The 20,323-nt window shown below is 37.1% G+C and overlaps 1 long non-coding RNA gene across 1 annotated transcript in view; it reads right to left on the bottom strand.

The window, feature by feature from the left end:
• Positions 1-18,788, bottom strand: part of LOC139966002 (uncharacterized) — a 41,764-nt gene extending 22,976 nt beyond the window's left edge. Inside the window, exon 1 of the long non-coding RNA XR_011792404.1 lies at positions 18,215-18,788. This is a non-coding gene — a long non-coding RNA (uncharacterized lncRNA). The remainder of the gene's footprint in view (positions 1-18,214) is intronic.
• Positions 18,789-20,323: the final 1,535 nt, after the last annotated feature.

The raw sequence follows: 20,323 nt of genomic DNA, 5'->3' as shown, positions 1-20,323 counted from the left end.
AAACCCCCAGATGGCCGGAAACGGCACTTCCTGAGTGTTTTATGCTGCGAATACCTAGCCCTAAAATATGGGTCTCAAGCCTGCAATTTCTCAGATTGCACGAGAAAGTCTGTAAAAACATTGTAATTTGTGTATTCGATGGTGTTTTAAGAGAGTAGCTATTACTCGTAGTGTACTTGCAAAGACGTTTTTGAGTGTAGTAAGGGCAGTGGCGGAGCTAGGGGTATTGGTCGGGGGGGGGGGGCGCTTTCGACACTATCTAGGCGGAGCGCCACCACAGGTTGGCGCGGAGCGAACAGAAAATTTTTGAGTAAAGATACTCTATAGATTGCAGGAAATGACCCATTCCGGGCCTTGCTAATTTACAGATAAACGGAGAATAAATAGGTGTCATTGCCATTTTGTCGGAAAATTACACCAACAGAATATGACAAATGTCAATAGGTAGATGAGAGCACAATAAATTAGTCAATAATCGCGAATAAGTAAAAAGTAGTGAAAAGCTGAAAAGGGCGCCAGCAGTCCATTTGAGTCCGTAAGGGGGGGGGGGGGTTGCATCCGCCCCCTGATCGTATGGACGCTCCGCCACTGAGTAAGTGAATGTTGGAGAACTGGCTGAAATGAGGCAAGTCATTGTCCTAAGACGAAGTTGTGTTGCGCTTACCGGTATACTCACACTCACTGCTTCCACTTTTCACGGGGCGTGAAGACGCGGTTGGGGTGAAAATGTGGTCTATAGCCAGGGGACGGGCCGAGGGTCCCCCAGCATTTACTAAAATTATTACACCTATATAGTATACGTGTGCATCGGACAGATCGACAAGTATGCATTGAAAAATGGGCAGATGCACGTTTCGGAGCCTTGGTAAATATTGGGGGGGGGGCTTATGATGCATTTGCCCCCTCAACTTTTGCATTGGGGGCTAGAGCCCCCCCCCCCCCAAGCCCCCCCCCCCCGGTTCCGCCGCCACTGGACTAGTCTACCACTGCTATTCCTCTCGATTTTTTAATTTCCAATCATATGATTTAGCGGATGTTCGGAAACACTTTTTGGCTCACCTTTGGGGGGGGGGCCATGGCCCCCCTTGGCCCCCCTTGGATCCGCCAGTGTAAAAGTACTGTCACATTTCCCACTGTTCTTGGAAATTTGCCCGCCTCCTCCTCCTCCTCCTCCTCCTCCTCCATCCTCTTAAGATTTTTACCTAATCCACCGCCCATTTACACAAATTACTTTAACCTTTACCGCATCTCTTTGAAAAATTTGTGAATCGGATCGTGATGACGATTCATCATTATGAAATGACGCCATGCCTGAGAAAATTAGATTACGCTGAAATTGTTTACTAAAATGTTTACATTTCTCAAAGTCGAGCCTTTTGCCATCTGTTTCGGTGGGTTTAATCCTAGTATTCATCCTAGCATAAATAAACATTGAACGTTACACAGTGATATTTGTATCGCCTAGTCACGTGATGACCAAATGACATAAAAACTTTGTAATTATGTAAGATGACATGAGCAACCATGAAACATTCGTCTCTGTTTCTTTGTTGAACAGGTTTTGGTGTCAAGGAACAGATTTACTTGATAGATGCTAGCAATTAACATTCTCTGGTGGTATGCATCCACCCGATTAATAGGTTCAATCTAGCGATTCCAAAACTAGCACACAGTTCGACATATACCGGGTTTTCTGTTGAAATTATTTATCGCTCGACTGAGTTCCACAACATGACATTGCCAAATACAGCGAGCAAATTTATTTCATATTGAAAACAATGATATCGGGGCAGTAGAAGTCATTACTTAATTTCGATACAATCTGAAAATGCCATTAATAGGTGGGTTATTCACCTTTTTGATTGTAAATTTAAATGGCAAATACATTACCAATCTCCACCGGAAGTGGCATGGGCTCACTGAGCCGAAAGGGATCCACCCCCAAAAATACAAGAACTACCACGAGTATATAAAGATAGACAAGTTAGTTATGGCTGACATAGCTTAGGGTTAAACGATTTACAAGAGGGAACCAAAAAAAAAAAAAAACTGGGACATATCCTAGGTCAATCCCGAGAAAAAAAAGAAATTTCTTCTCATTGGAAGCACCTGCTGGAGACCTTGTCGCTACAAAAGGATTACCTGTGAAGGAACTATCTCGTTAGATGCCTTTCCCCTCCTCTTTGCAACTGCATAGTTTTATATCTTGTTGTATTTATCCTGCCAAGCAGACGTTATTGACCTGTTTTGCTTGAAAAGTGATTACTGGTTTGTCCTGATTTGCACCTCGTCAAACAATTTAGTCTCCGTCATTCATGAAAGTTCATTAACTGCAAAAATCCAGCCGATATAAAAAAAAAAAAAAAAAAAAAAAAAAAAATAGAACTTAATGCAATTTGCCAAGTCTCTTTATTTTAGTTGTTTCAACAACAAAAAACCGACGGTGTCTCTAAATATAGTGTTGGGGGAAAGAAACTGTTTTTCTCATATGTAATATAATTTATTGATTTACCAACAAGTATTTTTGTCTTGTATGGACAGACGGAAAGATGCCTTATTGTAAGTTGCATACGTGCCTATAGCCCAGTCTGGCATTTGCGTGATCTTGGTCGACAAATACCACCAAAAAAAACTCAGTCAAAATGATTTCAGGACGCACGTAAGAACAATAACACCTTCTGTTTTAGAATTTAGGAATTCTGGACATGTTATTTCACAGCTGAGTCGTGATAGTAGATCTTGTTGAAACTTCCTCATTTAATCACAGCTTCACTTTCTATACGCATCGCTCGTCATCCTCCCACCCCATCGTCATATCCTCTTCTATTTTAATATTTTATGTAAATATATCCTTTTGTCATCATTGACACCGAGCTCTCGGTTATAGACATTCAACACTATTCCCCAACCAAGGTGCGCCGAGAGCAAAATCAATGTCAGAGGGTCCGTTGTCTTTTTAACTTTAACTTTTCCTCCACTATGCCGTATATAACGAAAATGAAACGCATTAATTTCTTCATCTCATATTTATTCAGTTCCTTAAAGTCGACCGGTTCCGGGCATTTACTTCTGACCCCCCTCGCCAGACCTGTTGTTCCCTCATGTCGTTAAGGCCCCCTGCCAACGGTATCCACATCCACTGCGTTGACGTCAAGTTCAACGTTCTATGCATCGGATATTATCGAATAGATGGTTGAAGTCATACACTTAAAGACTGCAGTGTTGCCGTAAAACCGTATCGGAACAGCCAAAAAAAAGTATGATATTCATAGCATTAAAAATATTAAAAGGATTTATCTAAGGATTTTCTTTAATCATAATTGTAACTACTGAACTAAAACCCTATTCCCTGACAAGTTAGGCCTACTTGCCAACATCTCAAACAGTAAAATTTTCACTAACAAATTACACTTTAATTTCTATAACATATAAACTTGACTCAGTATAAGTTTCACTTCAAACCATACTTATTATATATTTTATTCATCGTCATCATTTCACACAATATCGAGTTTCTCATGCTGAGACGTTTCCACTAAAAATCTACACAAATCTACACAGATTATATCAGGAGAAATAAATGGTGCAGAAAAGAGTGCTATCTATATATACATATTACACGGAGAGAAGATATTGATAACCAAACATTCTGTCTGGTCAGGGTTAACTTTATAAAAGTGTTCAATCACTGTTTCTTTCGAACAACAGTGGTAACCAGGCGCGTATCCAGGATTTTCAAACCCGGGGGGCGCGAATTACTATCTAAGCGGAGCGCCACCATCGGTTGGCGCGCAGCGTACAAGAAAATTTCTTGTTTTGATACCCCCAGATCACCGGAAACGGCACTTCTCAGGCTTGAAATGACCAACCAGATGTACACTTTTTGCCTGAGAACCAAGTATTTCCTAATAGTTTTTTCCCATCCATAACCTTTTTGAAGATTGTCAACCCGGCACACATCATGTTCGACCTGATCGCATCTCCTGTGGGTCTTTGCTTTTGTAGGTGATTCTACGTCGCGGCCCACAATACCCGTCAGCCCCACTTTTCAAGGTTTTAAGCCCCGTATTTGTTTAGAATTTGAAAATTCACATTTCTCGTGAATAAACACACTTGAAAACATACCCATAATGTTGTACAAAATGTCATCTATGGACAACCAATATAGAAAAACTTCCTTGAACCCCTAACAGACCGGTCAAAATTGCACGAGTAGAGGGAAATGTGATGCAGAATGTTGGTCAGAAATTTTCGAAAATTCAGACACAGTTAATTTATTGGTGTAGAAATATTAAAACCTCTTATAACGGCTATTATAAAACTTGGTTGAAGGAAATGAAAAAATAGCAGATATTTCCTTCAACCGAACACTACACACATAGGCGTAGGAGGCGCGGCGGCAGTGGCGGAGCTAGGGGTATTGGTCAGGAGGGGCGAGAATGGTCTATAGGGGCGCTTTCGACACTATCTAAGCGGAGCGCCACCACTGGTTGGCGCGTAGCGTACAGAAATTTTTTGAGTAAAGATACTCCGTAGATCATCGGAAATGACCCTTTCCGGGCCTGGCTAATTTGCAGATAAACGAAGAATAAGGTGTCATCGCCAAATGACACCAACAAAATGTGAGAAATGTCAATAAGTAGATGAGAGCGCAATAAAAAAGTCAATAATCTAGAATAAGTAAAAAGTGGTAAAGAGCTGAAAAAGGCGCCAGCAGTCCATTTGAGTCCGTCAGGGGGGGGGGGGCGTATGGACGCTCCGCCACTGCGCGGTGGGGGTGCAGCCCCTAATTCGCCATTACTAATGTAAAAGAGAGTTTTGACATAATTGGACCTCCATGTTTTTTATACATCTACATGAGACATGTCGTTGTTTACATTAGCATCCCGCGGTATACTGCGCAATTTGAACGGACCGAACGGTACATGATGGCATGCGATGTAATAACCGATGCTTGCTTATATGATATTGACATTAACACGTTGAACGCGCGCATCGCGCGCGAAAATTTTGGGTTATTTTTTCAGGCAAGTCGGACAGTTTTGAGGCTTTTCATCCTGGAACGCCATTTTCATGCTCACTGATATGATGTGATATCTGCTGTTTGCGTTACAAATTCGAACACGAGGGTAGCGAGGAATTTGCCAAGGGAGGGGCGAAGCCTGTAGGCAAATTATCTAAGCGTAGCGCCACCATAGGTTGGCGCGAAGCGTACAAGAAAATTTTGGCCGAAAATGCCTCCCAGATCGCTGGAAATGGCACTACCCAGGACCATTTGTTAGCGCGAAGCGTACAAGCAAATTTTGGTCTCCCAGATCGCTGGAAATGACACTTCCCAGGCCTTGTAAGTTGCATCTAAGCACTTTCTATTTTGAAATTACTTAGCGATATCATTTAAAAAAATGCTGAATGGGGGGGGGGCGGGCGGTCGCCCCCATCCCAAAATGCGTCATGTTCCCCGACGACACGGTCGAGTTCGATACCAGCCACAGTTGGTTTCATAGCACAATTCTACACACGCGTTATGATAGACCATATATAGTATATATATAGATCATTAGTGAGAGAGGAAAATGGAAACGTCAAAAAATGGAAACGTCAAAAAATGGAGTTGTCGGTGTAAGGGGTAGGGTGAGTCACACTTTTACGAAATCATTGATCCGTCACTGGCTACCCTTCAGCGCTGTAATGATGTCACTGTTTCTCTTTCTCTTCCCGGTGTCTTCGCGTTTTTCTTTTACTCCCTCCTTTTCTCCCTTTTCTCTCTTTCTTCTTTTTCTTTTCCCTTCCTTCCTCTCCTCCTCCTCTTTTTTCCCCTCTTTTTTCCTTTTTTCTTCTCTTTTTTTTCTCTCCTCTTTTTCTTACCCGGGGGGCGCGCGCCCCCAACGCCCCCCCTGGATACGCACCTGGTAACAAACACTTAAACTAATTTTGACAGTATAAATATGTTACTGTTTATATCTTCAAAGAGAACTCGGCACATTGCCAATTTACTGTCTCATCAGACCTACAGAATAAATTACCCCCCCCCCCTTCTCAAAAAGGGGGAAGTTGTATACTACACTGGGCACTAGTAGTATCCAATGTGGGTCTTAAAACATATTAGTTCATAATTCACCGTGACCATTAAACCTATCATTCACATAAACACACACAGACGGTTGACTATAGTGTCACATGTAACTCTACTTAAAAACTAGGTTTAGCTATTAGTGTTGAAAAAAGGGACTCGAGTTTTTCTCAAAGTTGGAAAGTTACCTTATTTATGGTGATCAGTAAATGATTCTGATTTTGATCGAATTTTCATATGAACTGTAAAACGCCTTAATATATATATATATTTTTGTCGTCTGCTTGTGAGCAGGTGCAGTTTGAGGTGGCAATTCAGTCTTCACTTCTACGGCGGAAACCAACTACACCGTGCGTAGGCACTGGCCAATAGCAAGTACAAGACACTGAAAATGTCGAACTTGAACCTTAAATGACACGTACACATTTACCATTCATATCGAACTACTGTATGCTGGATTCAAAAAAATCGATCAAATCGAGAAGACTGATTCCAGCAGACCGAAGGGCAAACGTAAAAAAAAAACAGATTGAAAAATTGTTCAAGTATAGGTTCCACTGGTTAACTAAAATATGGCCATGCTGTGACGTATAGGTTCAATTCAATTCAATAATTGTATACTCTGCCAATGTTCGAAACTTTACGCAGCACATTATATGTTCATGTATACATAAGCCAAGCTGTGCAGTTCATGTATCTCGACGCAATGCTTTATTATTAGACCATTACTAGTAATAGTAGTATTGCATACCCCCGCCCCAGCCGATCCTCAACTCCGTAGGTTGGCCATGGGACATTTATCGTACTCTATTCCTGTAACGATGGTAGTGATTTATATAAAGGGCAGTGTGGGGAGGGGGAGGGGAGGGGTTATCGTTCTCTTGTCGTTCATGTGTATCCTATCGGTATAGCTGATATGGTATGAGACACACACACACACAAAAAACATCCGTCCGTCGCTTAAAGCGAAGATAACCGTAGAAACTATATGAAATATTTGGCAAAAAAGGGATATTCATTCAGTTAGTTCTAAATTAGTAAATCAATCAATTAAAGGGTCAGATGAAGTCCTTTGTCGGATCGTTGAGGGGCCTCAGAGTGCAGAATGTTAAGGACAAAAAAAGGAAGAAGGTGCTATTAGCCATTGTAAAGTTGTTCTGGTTTTTCAAGATATTTATACCTTTAAAATATGGTAAATCTCTGGAATGCCCCTTTAAGTTTACATTGACGATGACGTCGACTCCTCGGTACAGGCCTTAAAGTTAACGTTAATGTTAAAGTTAAAGTTAAAGTTAAAGTTAAAGTTAAAGTTAAAGTTAAAGTTAAAATTAAAGTTAATGTTAATGTTAATTCACCTTTTTATCAATTCAACATAACTTAAAACAAAGCCAGGTTACTTTAATTTCATGTTATAACCAACAGTAAATGCAAACTTCGCCCCCCCCCCCTGCAATTTTCTTCCTACAAACCGGAATCTAATCAATATGGTTCTCCATATTGAAATTCTTTACGTTCAAACGGGATTAACGTGAGCATAGGCATGCCAATGTCTTTAAGAGATCGCGTGTAAATTTGTTGCATTCGATAGGGTCAGACAGCTCTTAAAATGATCATGATAGAGAAATCGGCAGTATAGTCTCTCTCTTTTTGCCATCATATTCTGAGAATAATTAAAATAACCATTTCAACATGCGTTTTTATCAACGCTTTTGTGGAAAAAGCCCTCTCATGAAGTACATAACCTCTGCCGTGATCCTTTTGACAGAGTTTCATAAGAAAAAAGTCAATCATCATAAACAGGATTAAGAATAATCGAAAAAGTGACTTTCTACATACTCCAATGAACATGAAAAGGAAAATCATTATCTGACAATTTTAACTTTTAAAGAGCAAGGATTAATCAGCGGTCGTGTGAAGAGGGGAGAGGAAGGAAGTCTATTTTGATCCCTATTTGTTCAATAACCCAAATATACATTATCATGTTCTATATAAACTCCAAGTGGTTCTTCATACTCGTTGAAGTACATTTCGAGAGCCAAGGAAATTCCATCAATTAAACTGAGAACATTGCACTGGTATGAAATGAAATGCCCCAACCACCACAAAAAAAGGTCTTTTGATCCCGCGTTTATGACAACCATGACTCGTATAATATATGTTTCAGAAGTATATTCGAGTATGTACAGATTAAGTGACTTTTGAACAATAAATAGATGGAAATTTGACTTTCTTTCTAAATAATTTGTTTCTTGAAGTCATCTTTTGAAGTCATCTTGAAGTCATATTTTAGTTCAATCAGGTTTTTCGTTCTCAATTTCTATCTCGGTGACCTTTCTTTAAATAGAAAAAAAACCCTTTTATATCGAAATCGGCTGAGTGTCAGCGCTGACTATGCATTTTAAACTAAGCCCATTTTGAGAACACCGACGGATATAATCAAACTGTATAAAAGCCAGTGCATTAGAACTATAGTTTTGGGGAGGGTGGGGGGGGGGCGGGGTCGATGAAGGGGAAGGCAGCTACTTTGGATGGATTTACTTCATAGCATGTAGTGACGTCGGCATTACCATTTATTTCAATCGAACGTTTATAACTGAAAATATTTGGCCATACGATGATACGACATAGCTTATGATGTATATGTTATTTTCTTGCGTAATGATGACGTCACTGTTGTCACAGTCTGTACAGCACACCACACACACACACACAGGTAACATAAAGATTTCCGTCATATGCAAATGTTCTTGAAAGATCTTATAGTGAAGGTTGACCGCAGCATTCGCGATCTTGTGACCTCGACAAAGTAGTTGGCATTAACATAGTGTACGTGTAATGTTATATACATTTATTTGGCCGATTTCTGATGACTATTTGGCGCAGTTATTACAATCGTCAATTTGGTCACCAAACATTGTTTGCCGATGACTTTTAGTATATAGATGCCGGTCGCCGAGGCACGGTAATTGTCCTTGACAGTATATAGGGCTCAACTTGAGTATGGAGTCAGCTAGATAATGTGCTATCCTTGGCGACTTTCCTTAATTAAAATTAATGAAAGAAAATAAACAATGATATCAAGTTTTATGCATTTAGTATCTTTTCGAAAATCACCCATAGCTGCAATACAATGATATTAAGAAAACTTAAAAATAAAGAAAAACCCCAGATTTCACAATTTGAATTGATCATCGTTGGAAATAGTCATTTTATTTTGTATGTGTGTGTGTGTGTGTGATAATAACCTTACTTCCGGTTTTTGGAGATCTCAATTTTGTACGTCGTCAATAAATAAACAAAACATCTCCGATGTCAAACATAGGAAAGAAAGAGTTAGGCCATATAGGTTTACTACGTCCGCTGCGTAAGACGGATGTTTATAGGGACTGAGTTAGTGTGGGAATCTGTTCATATCCGTATTAACTTCTTCAATACGAAATCATGCAAGAAATCATGCATGGTACACGGGCCAAGACGCAAACTTGACCCTTGCAGAAAGTACTTCTTTTCTGAGAGATTGCTGAATATAAAGCAAAACCATACACCTCATAAGAAGAATGCCGTTACCATAGCAATTGTTACAAAAAACTCATTTCTTTTGTTAAGTCTAAGGAGAAATATCAACTTTTTCAGAGTGTGGCCACAACTGATCACCATTTAGAGGAGAGATTTTAAATTCTTATCCTTCAGTTTTGCATTAATTTATCTATGATTGTAACTGATCTACCTAATATTACTTTATCACGTTAATTGTTATTTTACCTTTTTTTTTACAAATGCTACAATTGTTACATGAAAGAACAAAATGAAAGTCATTAGCCAGCTATACTTAGAAAATCCCAGTTAATAGTCCCGGAATCTTCTTAAAACTCAAATTTGAAATTTACTCTAAGGGAGTTGCTCTTTGTTAATTAATAACAACTGTTATTAAAACATTAAAGTTGCTTCCTTATTGCCTTTTTCTTTTCACCTTCCTCATAGGGACGGAAACAAAGGTTACGAAAAATAATAAAATAAAAAAAATTGTCCAGTGACTGAACTGCAATTTGCCAAATACGTTAGCTCCCTGGTAGGGCATGTTCATGATTTTCTCTGTGGCTCGGGGGCTCGGGGGCTCGGGGGCATCGGGGCTCGATCGGGGCTCGGGGGATTCGGGGCCTCGGGGGATCGGGGCCTCGGGGGCTCGGGGCCTAGGGGGACTCGGGGGCTCGGGGCTCGGGGGCTCGGGGCTCGGGGACCTCAGGGACCTCAGGGGCCTCGGGGCTTGTTTGGTTGCTCTAAACTTTCTGTATTTACAGGGCTAAAACATTACAAATTCCTCATCCAACCCCAAACCATTGTTGGGCTTACATGAATGTGGGGTCTCTCCTTTGGGGCTCATGTCAAATGCTGTACCGGGTCCCGTTGCTTCTTGCTATACGCCATTGTGCTGATCGTATGCGTTATGACTGGTGATTATATCTGACGTCATAATTCGTAGTCAGTGATCGGTACAACGACCTATTCCACATCTCTAAAGTATAATTCAAAGTTGTGTACTCAATTTCTAATATATGTATGTTATTTAGATCATCCTGCAAGCAGGAACTCGCGAAGAAGCCTCATTGGCTTATCAAAGCCGCAAGCTGACTGAAGTCATTCTCTTAGATACATATTTAACGTCCATGATTATGAATTGTCAATTGTCAACAACTCTGTAACTGGACGACATACATTAATCTTGGAGTGACTCGAACTCGGGACCTTAGGATTGGAAGGCACCGGCGTTAACCACTGAGCTAACACTCCCCAATCACACTCCCTAACACTCTCTAATCACATGAGAGTTTTGGAATCATTCCGTAATTTTATTGCAATACGCACGAGAAGATATAGGCTATCTTAAGCTTGCTTAAGATATCGCCCTAATTTTTGCTTTCAATAAGATGCAAAAATGCAAACAGATTTTTAAAAGTTTTAGTAGCCCCATAAAGTTGAATAACAGTGTGTGATGTGTCTATATATGAGCAATTTATTTTTTTGTTTTCACGTTATTTTGCCACATTTTATGAGCAGGTATGTGGAATATTATACACGGTCCTGTTAACTACGTATTTCAGATATTAAGTCCTATTAACTACGTATTTCAGATATTAAGTCCCGTTAACTACGTATTTCAGATATTAAGTCAATACGAACTAAAACACATGCTCAGAAAAGGACAAAAAAACATTTTAGTTGTTTCTTAATACCAAAGATTCTTTCGTGGAGGTTTTAATGAGATATAATATAGAAACAAATTGTACGTCTTTCTTTAATCGTTAACGGAATGAAACAATAAAACTATTAATATTTAACGTAACAATCAGCAACTTATCCACTGCAATCAAAATTGAGATTAAAATTCGATATTGTCAGAAATGGTAAAAAAAAAAAAGTGTTGGGATATAACAAAAACATTCGTGCAAACTTAGATACTGCTTTAACAATGTACATGAATAGCTTGAGCCAGTTTACGCTGCGTCACTTCCGGCACGTGGCCTCGTATGTTTCCCTTCCCCGGAACTACACCTAGTATGAAGTAAGACCTGTTTACTAAAAGAGACATTGTTAAGACATTACAATGGAAGTGAACTTGTTATATGTTGAAGGTAGGAAGGAGGTGTGGAGTTGTCTCCTAAACAGTTAGCTGAGATATTGATAAGGAAGTTAACACTTATAAAGAGCAGCGGTCGAGTCTAAATAAACTTGAAGTTTAAAAGGAAGGAAATAGCTGGTGTTTCCATCAGTTGTGCTTGTCAGTTTTAGGTCATTGGATAAAACCATTGAAACTTGTGTAAATCTAAACAGGTGAAATTGTTCATACTCTATAAAAACCTATATTAAGAATAAAATAGTAAAAAAACTAAGGACGTCTTTCTGAAGGAAAAACAAAACGGAAATACTGAAAACAATATTTATTGTAATTAAGTATAGACTTAGGTAATAAAAAGTTTGATCGTTTCTTTCCAAACTATAACAATTACTCTTCCGTGAGTTTATATGATAACAAGGAAAGATTCACTTTGTTTACATTGTGAGATAAACGCCCGAAGTTTAGTGAAGGTAGAGGCCCCTCCCCCACCTACCACACCCCACTCCCACTTTACGCTCCATCGTCAACTCTTCCCGTCAGTTCCCCCATCTGGGCATTGTCCGCTAACAGGGGGAAGCGTTAGGTCACATGGTCACTTAAAACCCATTGTTGATTCTCTACGCCAGGACAATAATTTGGACGAAGGCTCCTTGAAACAGCATTTAACTTTGAGTTTTAACGTGCAACAAGCCCTGCAATATGCACCCACATATATACACAGCAAAATTCTCTGTTACAACCGCTACAACCGCTTCTTTACTATTAATTTCTGAGTGTAATAACCGTTTATATATTTTAAAATACAGAAAGAAAAGTGTCTCACAATTTTCGTGCAATATTTTACAGTTTCTTTGAAAGCATTTAAAACATTTCTATTTACCAACATTTAAAATTGACGTCCTAATTTTACCTTTCCTGACTCAAATTTTATTCTGCGTTATAAAGTAACATAATTTGTTTTGAGATACCGTTCTCGTTCCTACACTGTTTGAGATGAATGCTAGCCGACTGAGGTTTGTTCAACGCAAAATACAACTTTACATGAAAAGGAAGCATGCACGGAAATGATTACGGGAGGAGCCAAGTCCTCACCGCGCCCTCCCCATCCTCTTCACCCTCCCTGCCCTCTTCTGATTTTTTTCGCCGATGAAAACTTGGAAAACCATAATTTTTGTCAAAAACGATACGTAGTAAATATATTTCGAATACGTCTCGTCCGCGAGCGTATATCTTTACTTTACATTGCGGTTCTCCTATGCAGTGCTATTTTTGTAACAATTTTGGTATCTAGGGTGATATTTGTTTCTTGTCCTGCGCTGACCTTCCCCTCCCCTCCACCTCCCCTCCTCTCCCTCTCCTTCCCCTCCTTCACCCGGCCCAATGATGTCACCGTGTCCTCTCTTTCGCATTCTTCATTTCGTTCTTAAGTATAATATGAAAATTACACAATACACGTTCTTTAACCTATTCTTATATCCCATATTTCCGGGACCCCAATATATTCTCTTTGTGGGGGGGGGGGGGCGTTATAGTAGACCCATGCAGCGCCCTAGGACTTTACCACGTGAACCCCCCCCCCCCCCACCCCTCCTCGTCACGTCTAGTTACCGTTCTTTTACATGATCGACCCGAAGACTTGTATACATTTTTAGTTATTTGGATAAATTGTTGGATGATATTGGATCCTAAAGTCTATTTACAATTTATAGTTTCATAGTTAAAACACAAATACAAATTTCACAACACCAAAAAATTGTCTGTGCAGTGAAACTTTGAATCCTTAATTATTTGTTTATTAACCTTCATTTGATGAAGATGGCATCAATTTTATTTATTTTTATTCATTTACTATCTTATTTTCATTCATAGAAATACTGTATGTTACTGTTATTACCAAAAAATATGAAAGTGCTTAGAAATTATATAATATATTTGAAATGACTACATGCATGTGACAACAACTGTTTTTCATTTACTCTGCAAATATCAGTTTTTAAAAAGCTAATTGACAGAATTATGACATCGCAAATAGCACAAAACGACAGTCACACAAAAATGGAACGGGACCTTTTAGATAAACCCGGTTGCACACCACCATCTATCCCCTGCCCCCCCCCCCCCGCCCTTTTGATTTCTCTATAAAAGTGTTGAACAGACACACAACAATAATATGAATTATATTTGCCTTTCCACCGTGTTCTTATAGATGTAGCCAAAACCAAGGCGGTAGAGTATGTACATATCTTTTCTCGATATCATGTTTTTTCTTCGTTCTCAATGAACTTGACAAGACAAAAAAATAAAGTGCCCTGTATAAGTAATTAGTCTCAAGACCAACAAACAATAACACCTCTAAAAGGAATCTACCTTGAGATAATGATACAATTGATATATTGCTGTTTGTGTGATACGGCTGGGTGACCACATCCCTTTGTTTCGGTACCCTCATTGATATACTAATTAGAGCGGCAACTCAAAGACTATAGGTAATTGTCGATAACGGTTTGCACTTCTAGCTATGCGAATTGACTTGTGGTTTTCAACAAGGGAATATATATATATGTATGGCTATATACATATCAAGAATGTTAACCTCAATAAGGTCACGGTCCTATCGACAGGTAGATTTGTATGGTAAGGTGGGGAAGAAGGAGGAAATACCTTGTTTTGTATCTAATCATATGAACAGTAATAAAAACAAGTTTAACGACCAGGTACACAGTCAAAGTTGATTTAATCCCCTCAACCAGTTTTTGGTTGTGCCACTTGAATATGGGGCAGAAAGTTTGTTATATTAGTACCAAAGAGAAACGAACAATAATAAGAAGAACGGGCGCCGGGAAGGATATGCACGTATAATCACCCGAAATTGTTTTCTTTAATTTTTCTTGTTTTATCGTCTTTTGGTGTGTTTGTAGACAAAAGTAAAATATAGTTGTTAGGATTTTGTTTGTTTTTAGTCATTGTGAATGATTCTGTTTTAGCTGGAAAGGAAAATATTGGACAGACTTACAGTTCTTCAACATTAGGTTGTTACCATTACTCTTGTTTCCTGCTTAAAAGTGCATCGAGTTTTGTCGACAAAGGGAGACAGTTAAAAAAAGGGGGGGGGGGAGCAACACGAAATGCTGTTTTTTCTGCACTGGGACTAATTGATATAAGGTTATTATAGTGCATGCCTCCATCGTTGAGCGTCATTGAACTTTTGTGGTAATTTATGTCTTTCACTATTGTTATAGGTAGCAGCTATTTCACTTAACTTTTATTGTAACATATATCATACTTCGGGCAAAGACGAGAACTTTGTTCTTTAGGACCAAGTCTTATATTTGGCCTCAAGTAACCAAAAAAGGATAGGGTGAAGGGATACACTGAAACTCGTGATTTTCTTTCGATTAGTAACGTAACGTTATACCGTATAAGCTAGTTTCTGTAAGTCTGTGTATGGAACTCCAACCAACCCCCCCTCCCCCACCACCACCCCACGACAATCCCTCCCCCTTCTGCCATTAGGCAACTCACACTTTAGATATGTATGAAAAGGTAAAAATGTTGAGAGATGAAATCAATCTGTCCCAAGGGCCTTACACAAACCAAACCATAATTGACAAGAAAGCCTATATGCTGTATAGTCCAGTATATAGGAATAGGCCCACATAAAGTACAGTTAACTGTAAGGCAGTATTAAATAGTTAGTATATATATATATAAATATATATATATATATATATATATATATATATATATTGATATATAGATATATAATATATAATATATATAATATATATATATATATATATATATATAGGTGTATAGATATATAATATATATATATATATATATAGCCTATATATATAGATATATAATATATATCTATATATATATATATATATATATATATATATATATATATATATACTTTTCAGACAAAGGTTACCTTTTTTTTCTTTTTCTTTTTTTGCATTTCAAGGTCATGCATATACATATACATATATCTAAGGTTTTACTTTCTAATATGCGACTCGCAACCACTATGAACTTTAACTTACTTAATGCTACAATTTCAGTTGGGCTGTAACGTTATGTCACCAGTGATCAAGACACGTAATGTACAACTATTCGTATGTTTCTGTACCGTAATCTTGTACGATTAAGTTATATTTGTATATATGGCTGGCTGCTTTAAATAGAGGGATTGATTCAGGGTTTTTTTTTTCTTTCTTTTTTTGGCGGAATACCGTTACTTCCTAGATGCGTATCTACCTCCGATCCTCATACAAGATTGTTTTCTTAAACAATGCATTTGAAGTTACGTCGTTATACTATACCGTTGCAGTATATCTATATAGATATATACTGAACAAAGCTGGTATTTATGACTCAATGATAGTAAATGTATAGCCTTCCACTCAAAATGTTAAATCATTGAACAATGGCAGCAATTTAATTTCGCTCCGATAAACGACTGGCGAACAATCTTTACCATTACTATTCATAACATAACCATTTGAATTATTACAATAACTTGCATTAATTGAGTTTAAATTGATTAGATTTCAATTTTCAACCACTTAAGTTTTAGTCTCACAGTTTTTTCTTTTTTTCTTCCGTGATTCGAAGACAATTAATTGAAGTCCCTGAAGATAATATTGTTATATTTTATTAGTTTAAAGCATTTAATTTCCTCATTGTAACATTGTTGAAATTTGAATTTTGCGCAGCATATGAGAGCTTGCAATTAGTACTATATTAACTATATTCAAGAATTAGTTCAACTTAAAAATTTTAAATTTAATAAAACCAACATTGAATTATTTAAGTCTCTTGCGACGAACTGATATAATTAAATTTTTGTTATAAGAATTTGGCATTTATAGATCTTGTGCATAGTAAGCACGGTTTATTTTTTATTTTAATATTTTATTCTTGCTCTCATAATGGACTGCTTTGTCATAACATGAGAAATAAAAACAAAATATTTGAAAGATATAGGCCTACTTAAATCACGCGCAGTACACTTTAAAATATTAAAAATCAGTCATTGAATTCATTTTAACAACATTTATGGGATAATACGGAAGCCTATCGTTCAGTATAAGGGCTACTTTTCAACCCTCCCTTCACCCGCCCTCCGCCCACATCGCACACTTAGGATTCCATATCCATTCACCCATGGGCAACATGTATAACTCCGTTATGAACGAGTATTAAAAAGACCCAGTTTGCTTTAATAAATATAAGATCGGGTGTTTCCCCATCGTACAATTTTGTTGTACTTTATCTATAAAAAAACAACCAAACTGACAACATGAAACACAACTGATTGTTCAAATTAATTTTGTTACAAAAAGTAATTTTTAAAACTAAATATTCTCTGCTTCTAGTTATAAATTCCTCCATGTTGAGAAGGAAATAAATCACCGGTTTTGTTAAAAAAGAAGTTTCGATTTTGAAATGTTGGTATATAGTACCGGTACGGTACGTGAATAAAATAGACACGTTGTTCTTATACGAACGGTTTTGGTATGCTGAATTGAAATTGCATAATATGGACACTTATATCTGAGTAACAAATCATATTACCTAGTCATATAATATTTCATTCAATGATTTTGTTTTGAATGTGGTATGTACAAATTAGATCTTACATAATTCTGTTAATTGTACCTTGCGAAGATCACCTTTTTTTTGAGAAGGAAAAGGTATTGTTTACGATTTCGTGAAAGAGATCTTGACAATTTTATTTAAATTTATATAACCTGTGTTCAGTATAGTATAATATCGGTGAAAACATAATAAATGAGATCGGTAATAACGTTTAACGCATGGATATCTACTCCCGTACGAACTGAATCCATGTAGTCAATAACCAGAACACTTAGTTTAACATAACACTCGACAACACTTCTTTTCAGCCACTACGGTAATGTTTTTGTCTTAACTACACACTTTCGGTAACACATACTGTAGGGGTGTTAGACATTTCGGTTACACTTGGGCTGGTGTTACACATTTCAGTAACACTTAGTTTAACGTCACACTTGACAACACATGTTTTCAGCCATTACGATAAATGTTTTTGTCTAAACTATACACTTTCGGTAACACATGCTGGAGTGGTGTTATACACTTCGGTAACACTTGGGCTGGTGTTAGACATTTCAGTAACACTTAGTTTAACGTAACAACTGACAACACCTGTTTCCAGCCATGACGGTAAATGTTTTTGTCTAAACTATACACTTTCGGTAAAAGTTGGGCTGGTGATAGATATTTCAGTAACACTTGGTTTAAACCATAACACGCTAGCTTAATGACCATCTTAGCAGTTGAACCCTTAATTAGTAAAGTTAACCTTACCGATGTCACGGAATTATGGGATAATTTTCTCCCTAATTCTCAGATACTGTTATATTTACAGAACAAATCATATATGGAAAACGTTCAATACATATGGCTACATACGATCTAGGTGTCTTGTTAAAAAAATGTACTAGAACAATTATGTACTAGAAACGACATCAACTTACCATGCTTCATATATACAGCTATATATCTACACTATATATATTCCACTTCCACTGCAGTATGAAATCCTTCAACGGGGCTGTGGTTAATAGTATACCCGAAAGAACTGTTTTTGAATACTCTATACCTGTTTTATCGTTAAACACAAATGAAGGATTTTTCTCAAGTATAATGGTATTTAAGTGTAAGAATGGGGAATATATTGACTGTTTTCTAAAGGTTATAATTGTCAAAAGCCTCAATACGTTAAATCATAAAGCACTACCACAATTACCCTATTTAACTGCCTAATACGGGACCTATGCAAACATATACGGTTATTTTAGTGTAATAAGCACTCGTAAGTATCCATCAGTCGATGACTTAACATCATTTCAGTCATTTCCGAGACAATTTAAGCAGCTAAATCTCCTTTTGTTCGAAAGATCGTTTAACCTGCTGTAAATAAATATTCAAACAAAATCTGGTTTTTATGTCTTTCTGCTGGGCCAGGCATATTTTAAGGAAGTTGCTATCTGACTTGCAGTAATGGTATGTTTTGCGAGTATGAAATCTGTCTTCGATCGTGTCTTTGTGGCACACTATACGTATAGCTTCATGTGTAATTATGTAACTAGTCTTGTGAAATTATTGTAGAGAGAGAGAGAGAAAGAGAGGGAGAACTGCTTATCTACTGCAAAATGCGCGAAAAATATATTAATTTTGTTATAGATATCCAAGCGTAATTATATCATAAATGAAATTAACAATCGGAAAGAAATTATCTTCACGGCCTTAACCATTTTCCGTTTTCTCGACTTGTTTGTCTTCTGTGGCAGCTTAACGCAATACGAATATTGTTATTGCTTGTCACATTATTTATCCACTAGAAAGGTAAATTAGAGGAACATCATAGTTATTAAATATTTAAAAATAAATACTACCTAAAAAAATAAAAAAATGTGTGTCGTCAATTTTCATTTTTTTATTAATTTTTTTTTTTTTTAAAGGAGTTTTGTAGTTCAAGTAAAAATGGTTGCTATTTATAATATGGTAGCTTACTTTGGAGTATGGGAAATAAATAGACAGGAGCTTTGAATGCAGGCCTTGCTACTAAATATCTCAGTGTTCTTATTGTTGATTTTTCTTTGTTGTTATTTCTTTGTTTTTTAATAAATGATCTTCAATAAATAGATGAAGAAGGGACACGTTTATAATCACTTCAATAACATATAACACAACACCAAGGAATAAAGATACCCAACACTGTTTGTATAATATTACTTAATAAAAAATAAAAAAACATTACAAATAATAAGAATTCCTTGCAAACAATGATACCGTTTATAGTTGCTGAATGTTAAGTAACGTATTTTTTTTTTAATTTATTCATAAATTTATGTGTTTTTTTGGTGGGGAGGGGGGCAAGTTTGGGTTGCCTCAAATTTATCTATTGAATGTGAAGTAAACTAGGTACGGTAGTTCAATAATTTTTAATGAATTGTTACTCGGAGATTGCAAAACATTATTTATAGTCAATTAAGGACAGAGTAAAATATCATTGAAACCAATCAATAATGTAATAATCCTGTTCTAAACTTCACAATTGAATTTGTAGATACATTCGGGTTGTCAAACTGTTTTGTATGTGTGTAGACTTTGTACACACATAAAGTGAGTTATAGGTTTTCCTTAAGAACTTAGCAAAACGCACTATATAAATGTTTCCCAAATTTTATCAGGATGGAGGATTTATTTCAAATCCACAATTCCAATAACGGGATATTTTCACTATAATTTTTAAACATTAAAAGCATGTTATTACATTCGTGCTATTTTAATTTCACTTTGTTTTTGAGAAATGCGTTCTCTTTTCTGTCTAAGATTCTATGAAATAGGCCCTTTCGGTTATTTCCGGTGACCTTATAAAGACTATTTCGGAACTTACTGTATTCATGCCTCGTCTGAACAATGTGGTTGTTGTTCATGTTCTTGAATTGTCACATAGTTTGAAACAACAAGAAATCCGTCATTTAAAAAAGCTTACAGTACAAGTCCCTTGTTGTTGTAGTGTCATTGAACAGTAACTAAAGTGAAGTTTAATCTGTGAACCGAGTCAAACGTTTGTTCCT

Source organism: Apostichopus japonicus, chromosome 4, assembly GCF_037975245.1.
Source record: "Apostichopus japonicus isolate 1M-3 chromosome 4, ASM3797524v1, whole genome shotgun sequence".
In the NCBI taxonomy this organism is placed as follows: domain Eukaryota; kingdom Metazoa; phylum Echinodermata; class Holothuroidea; order Aspidochirotida; family Stichopodidae; genus Apostichopus; species Apostichopus japonicus.
This window is presented reverse-complemented; position numbering and strand designations above follow the sequence as displayed.